Source organism: Mirounga leonina, unplaced genomic scaffold, assembly GCF_011800145.1.
Source record: "Mirounga leonina isolate KUSES-001 unplaced genomic scaffold, KU_Mleo_1.0 Mir_204, whole genome shotgun sequence".
In the NCBI taxonomy this organism is placed as follows: Eukaryota; Metazoa; Chordata; class Mammalia; order Carnivora; family Phocidae; genus Mirounga; species Mirounga leonina.
Window position 1 is genome coordinate 23495816 of NW_023270513.1, and position 17378 is coordinate 23513193.

The 17378-nt window shown below is 34.7% G+C and overlaps 1 pseudogene; it reads right to left on the bottom strand.

Annotated features, from left to right (window-relative positions):
• Positions 1-4521: 4521 nt before the first annotated feature.
• LOC118025917 overlaps positions 4522-17378 on the bottom strand; it is a 30717-nt pseudogene continuing 17860 nt past the window's right edge.

Consider the following 17378-nt stretch of genomic DNA (forward strand, 5'->3'; position numbering starts at 1 on the left):
TAATCACTGAGACTGAGGTCTAACTGACTCTGAAAAGAAGAGAAATGTAGGAGATACTGTTTTTAATTTTTTTTTATTTTTAAATTCTTTATTGAAATCCATGGTAGTTAACATATACTGTATTATTAGTTTCAGGGATCGAATTTAGTGATTCATCAGTTGCATATAACACCCAGTGCTCATTATATTAAGTGCCATCCTTAATGACCATCACCCAATTACCCCTTCCCCTCACCCACCTTCCATCCAGCAACCCTCACTTTGTTTCCTAGAGTTCAGCATCTCCTATGGTTTGTTCCCTCTCTATTTTCATCTTATTTTATTTTTCCTTCCCCTATGTTCATCTGTTTTGTTTCTAAAATTCCACATATGAGTGAAATCATGGTATTTGTCTTTCTCAAACTGATTGATTTTGCTTAGCATAATACCCTCTAGTTTCATCCAAGTTGTTGCAAATGGCAAGATTTCATTCTTTTTGATGGCTGAGTAATATTCCATTCTCTCTATATAACAAATATTCTTTTTTAAAAAAGATTTTATTTATTTGACAGAGAGAGATATAACGAGAGCAGGAACACAAGCAGGGGAAGTGGGAGAGGGAGAAGCAGTCTTCCTGCCAAGCAGGGAGACCAATGCAGGGCTCAATCCCAGGACCCTCAGATCATGACCTGAGCCGAAGGCAGACACTTAACAGCTGAGCCACCCATGTGCCCTAAATATTCTTTATCCATTCATCTGTGGGCTCTTTCCATATTTTGGCTGTTGATGATAGTGCTGCTATAAACACTGGGGTTCATGTACCCTTTCGAATCACTATGTTTGTATCCTTTGGATAAATGCCTAGTACTGCAATTGCTGGGTCATAAGGTAGCTCCATTTTTAACTTTTTGAGGAACCTCCATACTGTTTCCCAGAGTGACTGCACCAGCTTACATTCCTATCAACAGTGTAAGAGGGTTCCCCTTTCTCTGCAACCTCGCCAACATCTGTTGTTTCCTGATTTGTTCATTTTAGCCATGCTGACTCGTGTGAGATGGAATTTTATTGTAGTTTTGATTTGTATTTCCCTGATTCCGAGTGATGTTGAGCACTTTTTCATGTGTCTGTTGGCCATTTGCATGTCTTCTTTAGAGAAATGTCTGTCCATGTCTTCTGCCCATTTCTGGACTGGATTTTTTTGTTTTTTGGGTGTTGAGTTTGATAAGTTCTTTATAGATTTTGGATACTAGACCTTTATCTGATAAGACATTTGCAAATATCATCTTCCATTCCATAAGCTGGCTTTTAGTTTTGTTGACTGTTTCCTTTGCTGTGCAAAAGGTTTTAATCTTGATGAAGTCCCAATAGTTCATTTTTGCTTTTGTTTCTCTTGCCCTTGGAGATGTGTATAGAAAGAAGTCGCTATGGCCAAGGTCAAAGAAGTTGCTGCATGTGTTCTCCTCTAGGATTTTGTTGGTTTCCTGTCTCATACTTAGGTCTTTCATCCATTTTGAGTTTATCTTTGTGTATGGTGTAAGAAAGTGGTCCAGTTTCATTCTGCATTAGGCTGTCCAATTTTCCCAACACCATTTGTTAAAGAGACTGTCTTTTTTCCATTGGATATTATTTCCTGCTTTGTCGAAGATTAGTTGATCATAGAGCTGAGGGTCCATTTCTAGGTTCTCTATTCTGTTCCATTGATCTATGTGTTTGTTTTTGTGCCTTTACCTCACTGTCTTGATGATTGCAACTTTGTAATACAGCTTGAAGTCCAAAATTATGATGCCCCCAGCTTTGGTTTTCTTTTTCAACATTTCTTTAGTTATTTGGGGTCTTTTCTGGTTCCATACAAATTTTAGAATTGTTGTTCCAGCTGTGAAAAATGCTGATGGTATTTTGATAGAGATTGCATTGAAGGTGTAGATTGCTTTGGGTAACATAGATATTTTAACAATATTTATTCTTCCAATCCAAGGAATGTTTTGCCATTTCTTTGTGTCTTCCTCAATTTCTTTCATAAGTGTTCTATAGTTTTCAGAGTATAGATCCTTTACCTCTTTGGTTTATTCCTAGATACCTTATGGTTTTAGGTGCAATTGAAAATGGGATTGATTCCTTGATTTCTCTTTCTTCTGCTTCATCATTAGTGTATAGAAATGCAAGTGACTTCTTTAATGACAAGACCAAATCAAAGTGTACCATCCCTTTCATTAATAGCTTAGGAGAGCAGTTTGATTGCAACAATATAGAATTATAATTGAAACTTTTAATTTTTATTTTTACAGCTTTATTAAAGTATGTAAAATAAACTACAAGTATTAAAATTGTGCAATTTGATGAGTATTTTTAATTTCTTTTTTTATTTGAGTACAGTTGACAAACAATGTTACATTAGTTTCAGGTATACAATGTAGTGATTCAACAAGTTTATACATTACGCTATGTTCACCACAAATGTAGCTACCATCTGTCCTGACACACTGTTATTATGATATCATTGACTATAATATTCTCTACACTCTGACTTTTATTCCCATGACTTATTCATTCCATAACTGGAAACCTATATCTCCCAGTGTCCTTGACCCATTTTGTCCAATCCCCAACACTCTCCCTTCTGGCAACCATCAGTCTGTTCTCTGTATTTATAGGTCTGCTTCTGCTTTTTGTTTATTTATTCATTTTAAAAGAAAATAGAGTCCATTTATAAGTAAAATCATAGGGTATTTGTCTTTCACAGTCTGACTTACTTCACTTAGCATAATACCCTCAACAATTTGATGAGTTTTGACTTATGTATACACCCATAAACTATCACCAAAATCAAGATGATGCACAAATATATCACATCCAAAATTTCCTCATGCCTCTTTGCAATCTCTCCCTTCTTACTCCCCCAACTACAGGTCACCACTGATCTGTTTTTGGTCATTATACATTATTTTAAATTTTATGAAATTTCAAATAAATGACTTTATACAGTATATACACTTTTTGTGTGACTTTTGTTTTCAGTGTTATTATTTAAGATTCTTCTATGCTGTTGTTTTAGCTGCTGTGTACTATTCCACTGTATGGATATACCACAAGGGTCTATCCATTCACATATTGATGGCAATTTGGGTGGGTTGATTCTTTCCTTCCTTCCTTCCTTCCTTCCTTCCTTCCTTCCTTCCTTCCTTCCTTCCTTCCTTCCTTTCTTTCTTTCTTTCTTTCTTTCTTTCTTTCTTTCTCTCTCTCTCTTTCTTTTTTCTTTCTTTCTCTTTTTTTTTTCTTCCTTCTTTCTTTCCTATACTAAAAATGAACATCCATGTACAGGTTTTTTACAAATACTTTTTGTCTCTTAGAAAATACCTAGGAATAGAACAACTGGATCAGTTAGTAGTCGTATGTTTAAATTTTTAAGAAATGGCCAAACTATGTTGATTGGTGGCCCCCCAAAATATATGTCCACAGTCTAATCATTTTTGTAGATTCCTTATGGTGTTCTACATTGATGATCATGGCATATGTGGATAACCACAGTTTAACTTTTTCCTTTCCAACCTGTATGCTTTTATTTCTTTTTCTTTCATTATTATACTAGTGAGGACCTCCAGTATAATGGTAAATAGAAGTGGTAAGACTAGGCAATCTTTCCTTTGTCATACTAAATATTGTTCCACAGTTCTCTGAGGGTCTGGGCATTTTTGCAGTCATTTTACCTCTCTGTTTTTCAGTTTTGGTATTTTCTACTACTAATATCTTCAATATCTTCTTTTACAGTGTCTAATTTGCTATTAATACCATGAAGTGTATTTTTCAATTCAGATCTCATATTTTTTTTATCTCTAGAAGTTCAGTTTGGGTCATTTTTATATCATTCATGTCCATCTTTATTACGTATATGCTTTCCTTTATCTTCTTGAACATATGTGCTATATTTATAATAGTTATTTTAATGTCCTTTCCTACTAAGTATATTATCTGACTCAGTGGTCTTTTTTTTTTTTTCCTTTCATTGATTATTTTCAGCATTAAGAATCATATTTTCCTGCTTTTTGGCATGCTTGCTAATTTTTGATTGGATGCTAGACATTGTAAAATATACATCATTGGTGCCAGGTTTTTTGGTATACCTTTAAATAAATTTAGAACTTTGTTCTGGGAGGTAGGTAAGTTACTTGGAAACAATTTAGTGCTTTTGTATCTTTCTTTTAAGCTTTGTCAAGCAGGTCCAGATAGCCTTCAGTTTAGGGCTAATTTGGCCCCACTCCTGATGCAGAACTTTTCTGAGGACTCCATTTGATTTTCCAGATTTTATTTATTTATTTATTTTTTTAAAGATTTTATTTATTTATTTGAGAGAGAGAAAGAGAGAGAGCATGAGTGGGGGGAGGGGCAGAGGGAGAAGCAGACTCCTCACTGAGCAGTGACCTTCCCCTCCCACCCCCATGCAGGGCTCAATGTGGGGCTTGATCCCAGGACACTGAGATCATGACCTGAGCTGAAGGCAGACACTTAACCAACTGAGCCACCCAAGTGCCTCTGGTTTTCCAAATTTTAGAAGGAGTTGCCACTCTGGCTTAATGAAACATGACTATGCCAGCTGTATGTGAGCTCCAGGGACTTTTCTGCTTGTTCCTTTTCGGCGGTATTCCCCTTGATCTCAGTAGTTTCCTGACACACATGCGCACATAAGTACATAGCCAAAAACTCAAGAGAAACCTTGTCTAGATATTCAGAACCTTCTCTTTCTGGGCAGCTTTCTCCTTTAAGGAACTCTCTCCTATGGATTCTACTTTCTGTGCTTTCTCTGAATGCTGAATTTTGTCTCAACTTTGGGAAACTATCAGTCTCTGTTTGTGTACCCCCTCCCTGTGCTATAGCCTAGAATCTGTCCAGACAGTAAGCTAGGCTAATCATATTGGGAATTACTTCATTTTTTTCCCTTGCTTTCAGAAATAACTATTCTGCACTGCCTTTTGTCCAATGTCTAAAGACCGATATTTAAATATTTTGCTTGATTTTTAGTTGTTTAAGGTAAGAGGGTAAATAAGTCAAGTCCTTATTTCATTATAGATGGAGCTGTAATTCTAGTTGAATATTTTGACATGACAAACAAACGAACAAACAAAAACACCCAAACCCACATATTGACTCATATCTTAGGTTGAATTGCAATTTTTTAAATCATACATATATAGAGGTAACAAGGAATTATCCATATCCTTGCAGCTCTAATCATAGATTTCTTTATATTCCTGCTGAGGACAGAACAAAATCTTACAGCAAATCCTGTTTCTTGAATCTTAAAGCTAAATTGATTTTTCCAATACATACATAGAATTGTGAACGTATGTATCTGTGTTGGTTTCTTTATGTTCAATGTAATCAGTTCTTAAGACCTTTCACCAGATTCAACTTTTTATAAATGTGCCATGCTAAATTGGAAGTGCTATATTAATACTTTTTCCTTGACTCATTTCACCGTCTACTAACACAGACTTAAATCAAGCACTTTTTTTTCAAGTACATATATTAGAATTTGTTTAATTTAGTTGTGTCTCTCTCTTTCTCTCTCTCTTGTTTTATACACACACACACACACACACACAGAGGGAAAGACACACACACAGAGACACACACATACAAAGTTAAACAGAAAAGTAAACAAGTAATTTTAGACTATCTGTGTGAAAAATGTAATTATTTAAATTGCAAGAACATTTCTAGAGTAATTGAGGTGGTAGAACTGCTTGCTTTCTGTATGCAGATTCATTTCTTTCTGTATTTTTACCTTCCTTCCTCAGGTTCTACATAACTTTCACACTATTCTGCTCTGTGTGTGTATACTGATTCTTGGACTATTGGCCACTTCATACCCTCTCCATACCACCAGAATGATGAAATCATGAATGCTGAGTGACATTTAATAAAATAGCATTTTATACAACAGTTTTCTTATTTGTGATTTATGACAAGGATATACTATGCAGAAAATAATTTCAGTTTCCACCTTTCTTCTTTTGTGTTTCCAAACACTTTATTGAAAATACCTTGGCATAACTGGTCTATCAGATGACTTTTGAACCTAGACATAAATCTTGGGTTTAGTGGCAGGGAGGGGAAGATGGCATTCTGTCATCCTGGCCCAGATGTTTATGTAAATGTGCAAAGCTTTGAGTTCAACTGAGGCCCCATGAGTGCTGCTTTAAAATGACATTTTCCAAAGTCAAAAAGCATGTCCACACTGGGGATGGAATTAAAATGTGTTCTCTCTGGCAGTGAATCCCTCTGATATTTGTGTTCCATTTTTAAATATGCAATTTAAAAATATTACTGACTCACATGTTGATACCACAGAATTTACTTCTCAAAGAGAAAATAAGACATGAGACATCATTTAAAATTTAACAAATTTTCCTTTTATTTTTTAAAATTAGGGACATTTATTTCTTTACTACACATCTGAAATCCACACTATGCATTTCATTTAGAAAATCCACAAGTTCAATTTACATTAAACTATATTTTATTTTATCAAATTGTTCCTATGCAGTGTGATTTGCAATGAAGAGACAAAGTCACTTGTGTAAACTTTTGGCTATTTAACCAAGCTTCTAAGAGCTGATTTTATTTATTTAAATCTGTCTGATATTATACATGAACTCTTTTAGTCAAATCCACTTGTCAAATGTGAATTAGGCCATAATTACTCACCATATAATATCCTTTTTATATATCACACAAACTGATTGTTCCTGTCATTTTTTATGAGCAGACAGTATATTATATTCAAAGTTTATGAAAACCAGAATGAGAGCTACATTATGCCAACAACTTGCTGAAATGTGGAAGTCATTCAAGCACACTTTTCATTATAGTCTTGAAAACTATAATTTTGGAAACAAACTGTGGAAACAAAATTATTTCTTTTTGTTTTCAAAATTATTTCTTAATTATAAATAAACTAGAGCTGGAAGTTACCTGACACAATCAAGTTCTAAGAATCCATCAGAAGAAAAAAATTACATCTGTCTATGGGAAATGCTTTTAAATCAATCAAAGCAGGAGTCATATTGTGTTTGGGGGACTTCTTTTACTTACCAAGAAGGACATATAATTATCATAATCAGTAAACATTATTGTCAGATACTGAGATAAAATTATATATAATTCTTCTTAAAATTTTTTAAAATCTGTTTAGAGATATTATACATAGGAAAAAAAAGAGGAACAATAATACAAAGTAAAACATACTATGCATAATATATCTAGGAAGACAAAGGAATATGTAATGCCCATGGACTGTGGTGGTAAGGAAATTCTTCATCAGTAAACTAGAATTAAAGCCAGAATTAGAAGAATGAATGATTATTAAATGAATAAAAATGAAGGAAGGTACTCAAAGCAAAGAAGATCAAATGAGAAAAAAAAAAAAAAACAGATGAAGAGATCACACCTCTGGGACAGAGGAATCACCTGTAGAACAATGGAAAGATAGGAATTTGAGTTTTTCACTTTTACCTAAGTTAGTTCTCCAGTATTTATATTCAGCAACAAAGCAAGTGTAGGTTGTGGAAAACCTCCAACTTCAGGAAGTATTATGTGCAATTTAGAGTAGTAGAATGACAATTGATGGTTTCTAAAGGTTAATCTGGCAGCAGACCATAGTGTGACTTGGACCAGAAAGAGACTTGCAATGAGAAGACAAACTTGGAGATTTAAAAATAATAGCACAGTTCTGGGATTATTATAATATAATAATTATAATGGGATATATTGTTATGAAAAGGACTTGAAAGTAAAACTAGTAAGGATGGGGAGACTGGTTGACTGGTCCTGGTGAAGGCAGGGGAGGTAGAAAAAAATTCAGAAATGGGAGACAAATAAGATAGTGGGAAAAACATTAAATTCAGAGTTGGGAAACCCTACTTGTCTGTAAAGCTCTGTGTGGCTCTTAACAATTAATTTCACTTTTGCATCTCTTTCCCCCTATGTAACACGAGGAGATTGGATGAGAGTATCTTATGTCTTTTCCATTTCCAACATCTATACAATTCCAAACACATGAATAACTTGAATAAATGTAGGTGTGATTGAAAATAGGAAATAAATAACAAAAGAAAAGAGGTATAAACTGTGAGACTTCAGTGGAGAGAGACATTATTTTGGTCTAGGAATATCTGGACGTTTTTACAGCATTTTGCAGCATTTTAATGGGTCCTTACAAGATAGTGTAGAATATTAGGAGTTGGGTGAAAGGTAATTTGAGGAGAATAATGTGATCATATATGATTAATATGTTGTTATGATCAAACAGTGATCAGTGCAAAGTTAATAGAACACATTTAATGATGTATATCATTTATAAAGATTAAAATAGTTCTTTTTGAGTTGCAGTTATGGGACCACATGTATTACATAGCTTGCTCATCTATAAACTTAGAGATAATTATGCCTACTTTGTGAAGATTCAAATTGGAAAACATGATGCTTAAAAAGATTGAGTAACTTACTTGAGATCATTTAATTAGTAAGGGACAGAAATGGAGTTTACAGCCAAGGTAATGATTACTAAATAGATCTCTTTCAAGGTAATGTGACTACTAAATAGATCTCTTTTTGCTTGGCTATGGCCTCTTCTACTGTGCTTCATGGTAAAATTAGGTCTAAATATTTAGCAGTTTATGTATATGCCTAAAAATTCATTGAATTTTTACACACATAAACCACCTTTTCAGTTTTCCTTTTCTAACTTAGAAATACATAAAATCTCAACACAGACCAACATTAATAAGTAAATTTCAATAATAAACAAAATTTGCAATCAATTTGAATTCTAGAGAATATTGACTTTGAACACCAATTAAGTGAAATGTTACCCACTTCCCCCCAAGAAGACTTTCATTCTTCTCATTAGTTTTCCAATAGGAAAAAAAAAAAAGTACAAATTCTAACAGTTTCTACAGATTCCAGGGAAGATTTAAACATCTTACATCTTAGTCACATTGATATTCATCTATTCATAATGAAAGATCACAATTGTCTTCTTGCATGCACTAAAACTATGGTTCCCTGTTTTCTTCTTATCTATACTCACTAGTCTATTCACGTCCATATTCATGCTCACTTGCCTACACTCTCATCCTTTTCCAACACACACACACACACACACACACACACACACACACACGACCCTTATGAGAAGCCTAGGGGTCATTTTGCAAGGCTCTTAGCTTGCCTGAGAGTGTGGAGACAGTGAGATTTGAAACATTAGAAAGACTGCATTATGAAGGAATGAATTGCCTGCCAGACAGTGATAGCATATTCATTACATTGCAGAGTGATAAGTATATCCAGTCTGGGAATAGTGATAAAAGGGAAGGAGAATGGGGATTTGGGAGTGGAAATATGGGAACAAGGCAGTTAAGAAAGGGCCTGATAGAAAGGAAAAGCCTAGATCCCCCTTTTTTTATCTTCTGCCTTTTGTCTTCCTAAATATTCTGCCACCAGTACCAAAGTAAGTCACTTGTAATTATGGTTGAAATACAGGGGCTTAGTAGAGGGTCAGTAAACCACAGTCAGTGGTCCAAATCTAGGCTGCCACCTGCTTTTGTTCAGTCCATGAACTGAGAATTGTTTTTATATTTTTAAATGGCTAAATATTCAAAAGAAGCTTAATATTTTGTGACATGAGAAAATTCTATGAAGTTCAAATATCAGTTTTATAAATAAAGATTTATTGAAATACAGCCACACTTGTTCATTCATTCGCTGTGGATGATTTTGTGCTACAACAGCAGAGTTGAGTAGTTGCAACAGAGACTATATATGGTGCTGTTATCATTTGTCACTGCTATTATAAATCACAATAAAGCAGTTATCAGCATTTTGAATGCCACGTGTATTACCTATATATGAAAAGACATTTTCAAAAAGAAATAGTTAAAATCCAATTACAGATAAGCATTAACAAATAAAATTTGTAGTCAATTTTAATCATAGGAAATACTAAATTTAAACCCAAATTATATGAAATGTTATTGCTCCTTTTCCAAAAAATAATTTTATTCTTCTCATTAATACACTGGTATTACAAAAAACTTGTTCTGAATTATTATTATTACTACATTTTGAATTTTGTCAATACAAAAAGTGAGGAAGTTAGCTTTCTCTTTTTTATGAAAGTCCTTCATAATATCCTTAATTTTGCCTCTTGGCCTACAAAACTGTAAATATTATCTGCCTCTTTTCAGAAAAATAAAATTGCCAATCCTGGCCGTAGAGCATTGGGAACTTACTTGGAAAAAGAATCAAGTGGGGTGCCTGGGTGGTTCAGTCGTTAAGCATCTGCCTTCAGTTCAGGTCATGATCCCAGGGTCCTGGGATCAAGCCCCGCATCAAGCCCCGCATCAAGCCCCGCATCAAGCCCTGCATCGGGCTTCCTGCTCAGCGGGAAGCCTGCTTCTCCCTCTCCCACTCCCCTGCTTGTGTTCCCTCTCTCACTGTCTCTCTCTTTGTCAAATAAATAAATAAAATCTTTAAGAAAAAAGAAAAAGAATCAAGAAATATTGGTAGTAATCCTATAGTCTGCAAGTCATAACTAGAGATTTTTTTGTTTGTTTTGTGTTTTCCCTTTTTGCTTCACTAAAATTTTAGAAATCATGTGCTATAGATTTAAAAAAACTCAAGCGGCCAAGCAATAGCAAAAAAGGTATGAAAGATTCAAATATCTATCTCATTAAAAGTTTGGAGCTGATGCCCATAACGGAGAACTTCTATGAGAAGAGTAAACAAACAAGCAAACAAACCCCCAAATCAAAAAAACAAACAAAAAAATCTTCATTGTTTCCTCCATGCTCAGATTTTGATGTAGATTTTGTCCGTATAAGCAAGTTTAGCTTTCCTTTTACATGACTGACTTCATGCTTGCTTATATGATATTTTTAAATGTTAAATTATACATTATTTAAATAATGCTACAGATAAGAGTATCTGAGGAACATTTAAGATATTCTGTGGAGCACAGGGCAAACAAAGATGCAAGAATGATAGAAACACAACTACACAAGTCACATAGAGTTTACATAGGCAGTGATAAATCAGAACAGAGACAGCACAGAGCTGTCCCCATCTGTCACATATCTATACACAAAAGCAAGTTTATCTGGAAGGGTATATTCATGGATTGATTTATTTATATTTAACCCTTATGTGGCTGGAACTGTGCTGGGTACAGAGGGTGAGAAGAAGACATGACCGATGCCTTTAATGATCTCTCAATCTAGTGGAGGAGAAAGATAAAAAATTACAACAAAATGTAATGAGTAGTAGTATGTCTATTTTGTAATTATTTGTACAAAATTAGTACACAATGTAATGAAAAAAGAGGAGCCTCTAGTAGCTCTGTCTTGGGGAGTTAGGAAAGGCTTCACAGAAGAAATGGCCTTTCAACTGGGTTTTTATAGGTGAGAAAAAAAATTAATCAGAAAAAAATTATAGAGAAGGTGCAAAAACACAGAAGCACAAAAGAACATCTTTGTGTGTGTGTGTTCTAGAGGAAAGTTCTGCATAGCTAGAGTATTTACTACTTTCTGGTTATGGGTTGGTGGGGAAGAATGAATAAAGGTAAAAATAAGAATGCTTCTTTAATTTAGGGAAAAATTGAAAATACTTCTTTATTTTTCTACAACTAATTAATTAAAATGAAAAGATAACTTTATAGCTCTTTAAAGATCACCATTTACTTCTGAGTGATGGCTGTTTCGAGAAATACTCAACTTTACAGTGCTTCTTTATTCCAGTGATTATTATTTTAAAACATTTAAAATTTTCATAAGTACAAAAAATTTTAAAAAAAGAAAAACAAAAGTTTCATATGTACAAAGTGCTTTGCAATACATTATTCCATTATGAAACTCTGGGGTATTTGTTGGAAGTGTTTATAGTCCCATTTTATTAGATGAGAAAACAGAGGCCCATAAAGTTTTATTAAATTACTTCAATAGTAGAATTTAAGGTAATTCAGAACAGAGATTCTTTTTTTTTTTAAAGATTTTATTTATTTATTTGACAGAGAGACACAGCGAGAGAGGGAACACAAGCAAGGGGAGTGGGAGAGGGAGAAGCAGGCTCCCTGCAGAGCAGGGAGCCTGATGTGGGACTTGATCCCAGGACCCTGGGATCATGACCTGAGCCGAAGGCAGTCGCTTAACCGACTGAGCCACCCAGGCGCCCCAGAACAGAGATTCTTATCCTTCGATAAGACCAAAGCTCAGCATCTTTGCCATTGTCAACCACACCCCTTTGAATCACCTTTAAAATCATTAACTCGTTCTTGGAAATAGTCTCAATGACTTATACCATCTGAACAAGGCAAATCAATTTAGATGGAATCAATTTGGTGATGTGTTTCAACTCAGTGACATTCTTTTCTATTTGAAGCTTTTTCTTACTAATGAGTCTTCCCAGACCCTCTGCGAAAATCACATCCATTTGTGGATGTCATTTCCCTAGATTTTGACAGCAGAGGAGAGAGAAGTTAGTAGAGCACTGAGTTCATGACTCTAACTGAATCTGAAAAAGACCATGGCACTGTAGAGAGGATAGTGACACTGACAAACTGCCCTAGGTGACAATGGGAAACATTTATGGCCTCAGGTTATCAGCAAGTTCCATAGGACCTTTACCATTTTAGATCCTGGTGAGGATGATGGCTTGCTTGTCTCTGTAGATCCTTATATCTCCCATTAATCTTCTGTTAGAAGTCATCCTTCCAGTCTCAAAAAAAAAAAAAAAAATGAAAAGTAAAAGGAGGAAATGAAAATGTAAGCAATATTGCATCCTGAAATCTAGATCTGAAAGGCTACAGTGAATATAGGCATGAACACTAAACAGTTCAAAAAGATTTATAGTTGTTCACTTGTGACTTACTATGCAATACAAGTATCATTAAATTACAATGAATTAAAAGATTTAGCTAATATATTGTTTGTTTGAATCTCAAATAAGAGTAGCAGTAGGGAGAACTGCACTATTTGTTCTAAGTTACTGTATGGCTCAATTATACATATACCTCTCTTTGCTCAATTGACTTATCCCCATTAGTATGTAAATTCCATCAGGACAGGAACAAAATTTAACTAAATCATATTTGGAAATTTCTGTTTTGTAGACCAATACATCCTCAATGCTTAGCATAGTAACTAGAACATAGTGAGCACTCAACAAATCTCAGCTCCATAATTTTTGGAAATTTCCCCAAATCCCAATTATTGTGGCCCTGGCAGGTACCATATTTCTTTGTCATGGTTTTCTATCTCAGAGATTCTCAAAGTGTGGTCTGCCAGATCCCTTCATGGGGTCTGCAATGTTAGCCCTATTTTTGTAATGATCTTAAAATGTTGGCACCCCCCCTTTTTTTTTATCGTGTTGACATTTACATTGATGGTACAAAAGCAATGATAGGTGAAAATGCAGGAATTTTGCCAAGAAGCAAGGCAGTGGGACCAAACAGTAAGATTAGTCATTGTATATTTAGCATCATGCATTCACAGTTTAAAAAAAAAGCAAGCATCACTTACTAATATCCTCTGTAAAGCAGTAAAATTTATACACTTTATTAAAGCTTGACATTTGTTCACATGTCTTTTTAAATAGTCTCTGATAAAACGGAAGTGTCCATACAGTATTTCTGCATAGTGAAGTACATTGGCTATCTCAAAGAAAAGCAATTGTGCAATTGTTTAAGGTATGTTCTCAACAGGCCACTTTTTTCATGGAACATCATTTTTAATAGAAAGAATGAATGATAGGTAAACTATTGTTATTCAGATTTGGATATTTGGCAGATATTTTCTCAAAAAACAAATGAAGTGAATCTGTTACTTCAAGGATGATTTCAAGTGGAAGTTAGAATTTTGGAAAACTAGTTATTATTATTACCACCAAGAGATTGACAGCTTCCCAATAAATGAGGATGATTTTGTGATATTGTATAATGAAATATGTCAATATTTGGAAGATCTGTATAACTTAGTGATTGAATATTTTCTAAATGATCAATACCTGATGGTATAAAGTCATGCATGGTTAAAAGACCCATTGAAAGTAAAAGATATTTCAAAAAAAAAAAAAAAGAAAGTAAAAGATATTTCAATAGTTTATAGTGTAACAGAGTACAGATAGTTCATTGAAACCACTTAAAAGCATAAAGTTGAACAAAAATCAAAATGGCTGCACTAATGCTTCAGCAAAGCTTGATTTTAAACTAAATAACTTTTTTCTCTCTTTTGCAAACCTCCTCTCCTCCCTTCTTAGCCTTTTCTTTCAGGAACCTGGTACCACCCTGAAGATATGACTAAGAGGCTGGTAGTGCTTACACAAATCCTGTCAAAACTGGCTGGATCTTGTATTTCCCTTAAAACCCCCAACCCCTTCTTCCTGTCAGGCTTACAGTTTTGAAGGCTAAGCTTAACCTGCTCCAGCCTCTTTTGCCTGGCAAAGCAATAAAGTTATTGTTCTCTATACCCAAACTCTGTGTTCACATTATATATTTCGGCTCCAGAGCACTGAGGTGGGTTTTCAAGAACAGTTTCAGATTTCCCAACACAACTAAGTTGTAGACCTTATTACATGTTGAGTTTTGGTGGAGCAGGGTTTTAGGCAATGACTAGTTATTACCAGACAGCAAAAAAGAGAAAGAACAGTCCATGTCAAGGGAGGAGCTTATGCAAATTCATAGAAACATAAATAAGTCTGGTGTGTTTGAGGAATTATATCTGGTTCATGTGGCTGGGGCTTAGAATGAGAAGTGAGGAGGGACAGAAAATGAGCTAGATCACCAAGGGTCATGTATGAAATGATAAGAACTTAGATTTTATGATGTGGTTAATTTGAATGAACTGGAATTTATCCAATATTTCACATTGGAAAATGTGGGCCAAAGGTTTTATTCTGGAAAGCAACATTGGAGGGTGTTGCAATACTTCAAGTAAAGGATTTTTAGTGCTGAGAATAAGGCAGTGGTAGTAGGAATGGAAAAGTAGAAGACTATTTCAAGATCTGTTTTAGAGTTGGAATCAAAATAAATGATTTAGAGATGAAATATTGGTAATGAAAAAGAATAACAAATCTAGAATGGCTCCCAGCTTTCAGACTTAGTAACTAGAAGGATTTTTTCCAAATGAGCTTTGGTAATTTATGTCTTTCAAGGACTTTTTCCATTTTATTTGTGTTGTAGTTTATTGACATAAAGTTGTTTATATTATTCCCTTATTACACTTTTCGTATTCATAGAGTCTCTGGGGAGCTCATCTCTCTTTTTCCTGATACTGTAATGTGTATGTTCTATCCCCCTGCACTTTTCAGGGACTCCAATTACACAGTTATTAGGTTACCTAAAATTGCCTCATAGCTCACGGATGCCCTGTTCTTCTCTTCTCTCTTTTTTTCTCCCTCTTCCTTCCTTCCTTCCTTCCTTCGTTGTTTCTTTCCATATTTTACTTTGATTAGTTTTTATTGAGATATTTTCAAATATTTTTTACTTGAAATATTTTACCCAGTATTTTCTTTTGCAGTATCTATTCTGTCATACAGTGTATTTTTCATCTTATAATTATATATTTGATTTGGATTAATTTTATATCTTTCATGTTTCTACCTAAGTTTTAAGCATATGTAATACAGTTATAATAAGTGCTTTAAGGACCTTGACTGTTAATTTTAACATCTGTGTAAGTTCTGAGTCCATTATGATTTATTGTTTTTTTCCCTTTATTATTGATTGTATTTTCCTGCATCCTTCAATGACTCTTAACTTTTGATTGAATATCACATATTGTGAATTTCACCTTGCTGAGTGCTGCATATTTTACTGTTCCTAAAAATATTTTTGAGATTTGTTCTGGGATGCAATTGAATTGTTTGGAAATAGACTGATCCCTTTTGTACTTACTATTTAGATTTATTGGGTGGAACTGAAGCATTATTTAATCTGGGGTTAATTATTTCCCACAGATAAGTTAAAACTCTCTACTCAGTGACAAATAATGCAAATAATGAGGTATTTCAGTCTGGCTGGTAGAAACAGGCACTATTTCTGGCTCTGTTTTTTCCCAGGCCTTGGGTAATTCCTCACATGCATTTTCTGATTGCTACTTAATACTTAAGAGGACCCTTCTGTAGATCCTTGGTGTTTTCTCTCTGTGTGGCTCTTTCCTTTCTGGTATTCTTTTTTTTTTTAAGATTTTATTTATTATTTGACAGAGAGAGACACAGCGAGAGAGGGAACACAAACAGGGGGAGTGGGAGAGGGAGAAGTAGGCTTCCTGCTGAGCAGGGAGCCTGATGCAGGACCCTGGGATCATGACCTGAGCCGAAGGCAGATGCTTAATGACTGAGCCAATCCAGGCACCCCTCCTTTCTGGTATTTTACCTTATGACCTCTAATCCCCTTGGTTTCTCCATCTCTCAGCAATGTATCCTCAATTCAGGCACTCTTCCAGGCTCTGCCTAGGTTACCCTTCTCTGTGCCATGACCTGAAAACTCTCAAGGCAGTGATGTGGGACAATTATAGTCCTCATTGTTTCCTGGCTCTCAGGTATCATTGTCCTTCATTGCCTGGTATTTAGTGTTCTGAAATTCATTATTTCAAGTATTTTGTCCAGTTTGTTTGTTTGTTTGCACATGAGAGAGTATATTTGGTCCCTCTTATTCTGTGTTGGTCAGAAGCAAAAGTCTTGGCTACTCTTTTTGAAAGCATCTCTGCCCCTCTGCTTGTCTACCTCTATTTAAGATAGCCAGTCCCATAATACAATTGGGTAGAAAGTAGGAATAGAAGTGCAAAAACCACAAGGCATACTGGGAAATGTAATTCTGACAAATCACTTATGTAGAAATGGAAATAGAAAGAATCCATGTAGAAGCACATCTTGTGAATTATGAGTTTTCATATATGTAATTGATTCTTAGTATTTAAGGAGAAGCTATGGATCCCCAATAAGAACTGTGTGGATGCCTCCTAGAAGACATGAGACTCAGAGACTGAGACTGGAGCCTCGGAGATGGAACCGAGCATGAAATGTGGTAGATGAAACTGTCTCACTTCAGTTGGGAAGAGTAATGAGGTTGTGGAATTACTGCTTAGGGAAACAGAAGAAGGAGCTCACAAAAGACAAAAAAAAAAAAAAAAAAAAAGGATTGGATTAATTTTATATCTTATAAGCAATAGTGAGTGACTACTTGTACTTGCCATCATATACAAGAGGAATCCAAGCTATGAGTATTCTCTTACCAATGAAAAACATTCTTTTCCTTCCCTCCCTCCTTTCCCTCCTTAAATAATAATAGCTAACATTTTTTACTATAACTTTTACTATATAACAGGCACTGCTTTAAGTGTTTAAAATATACT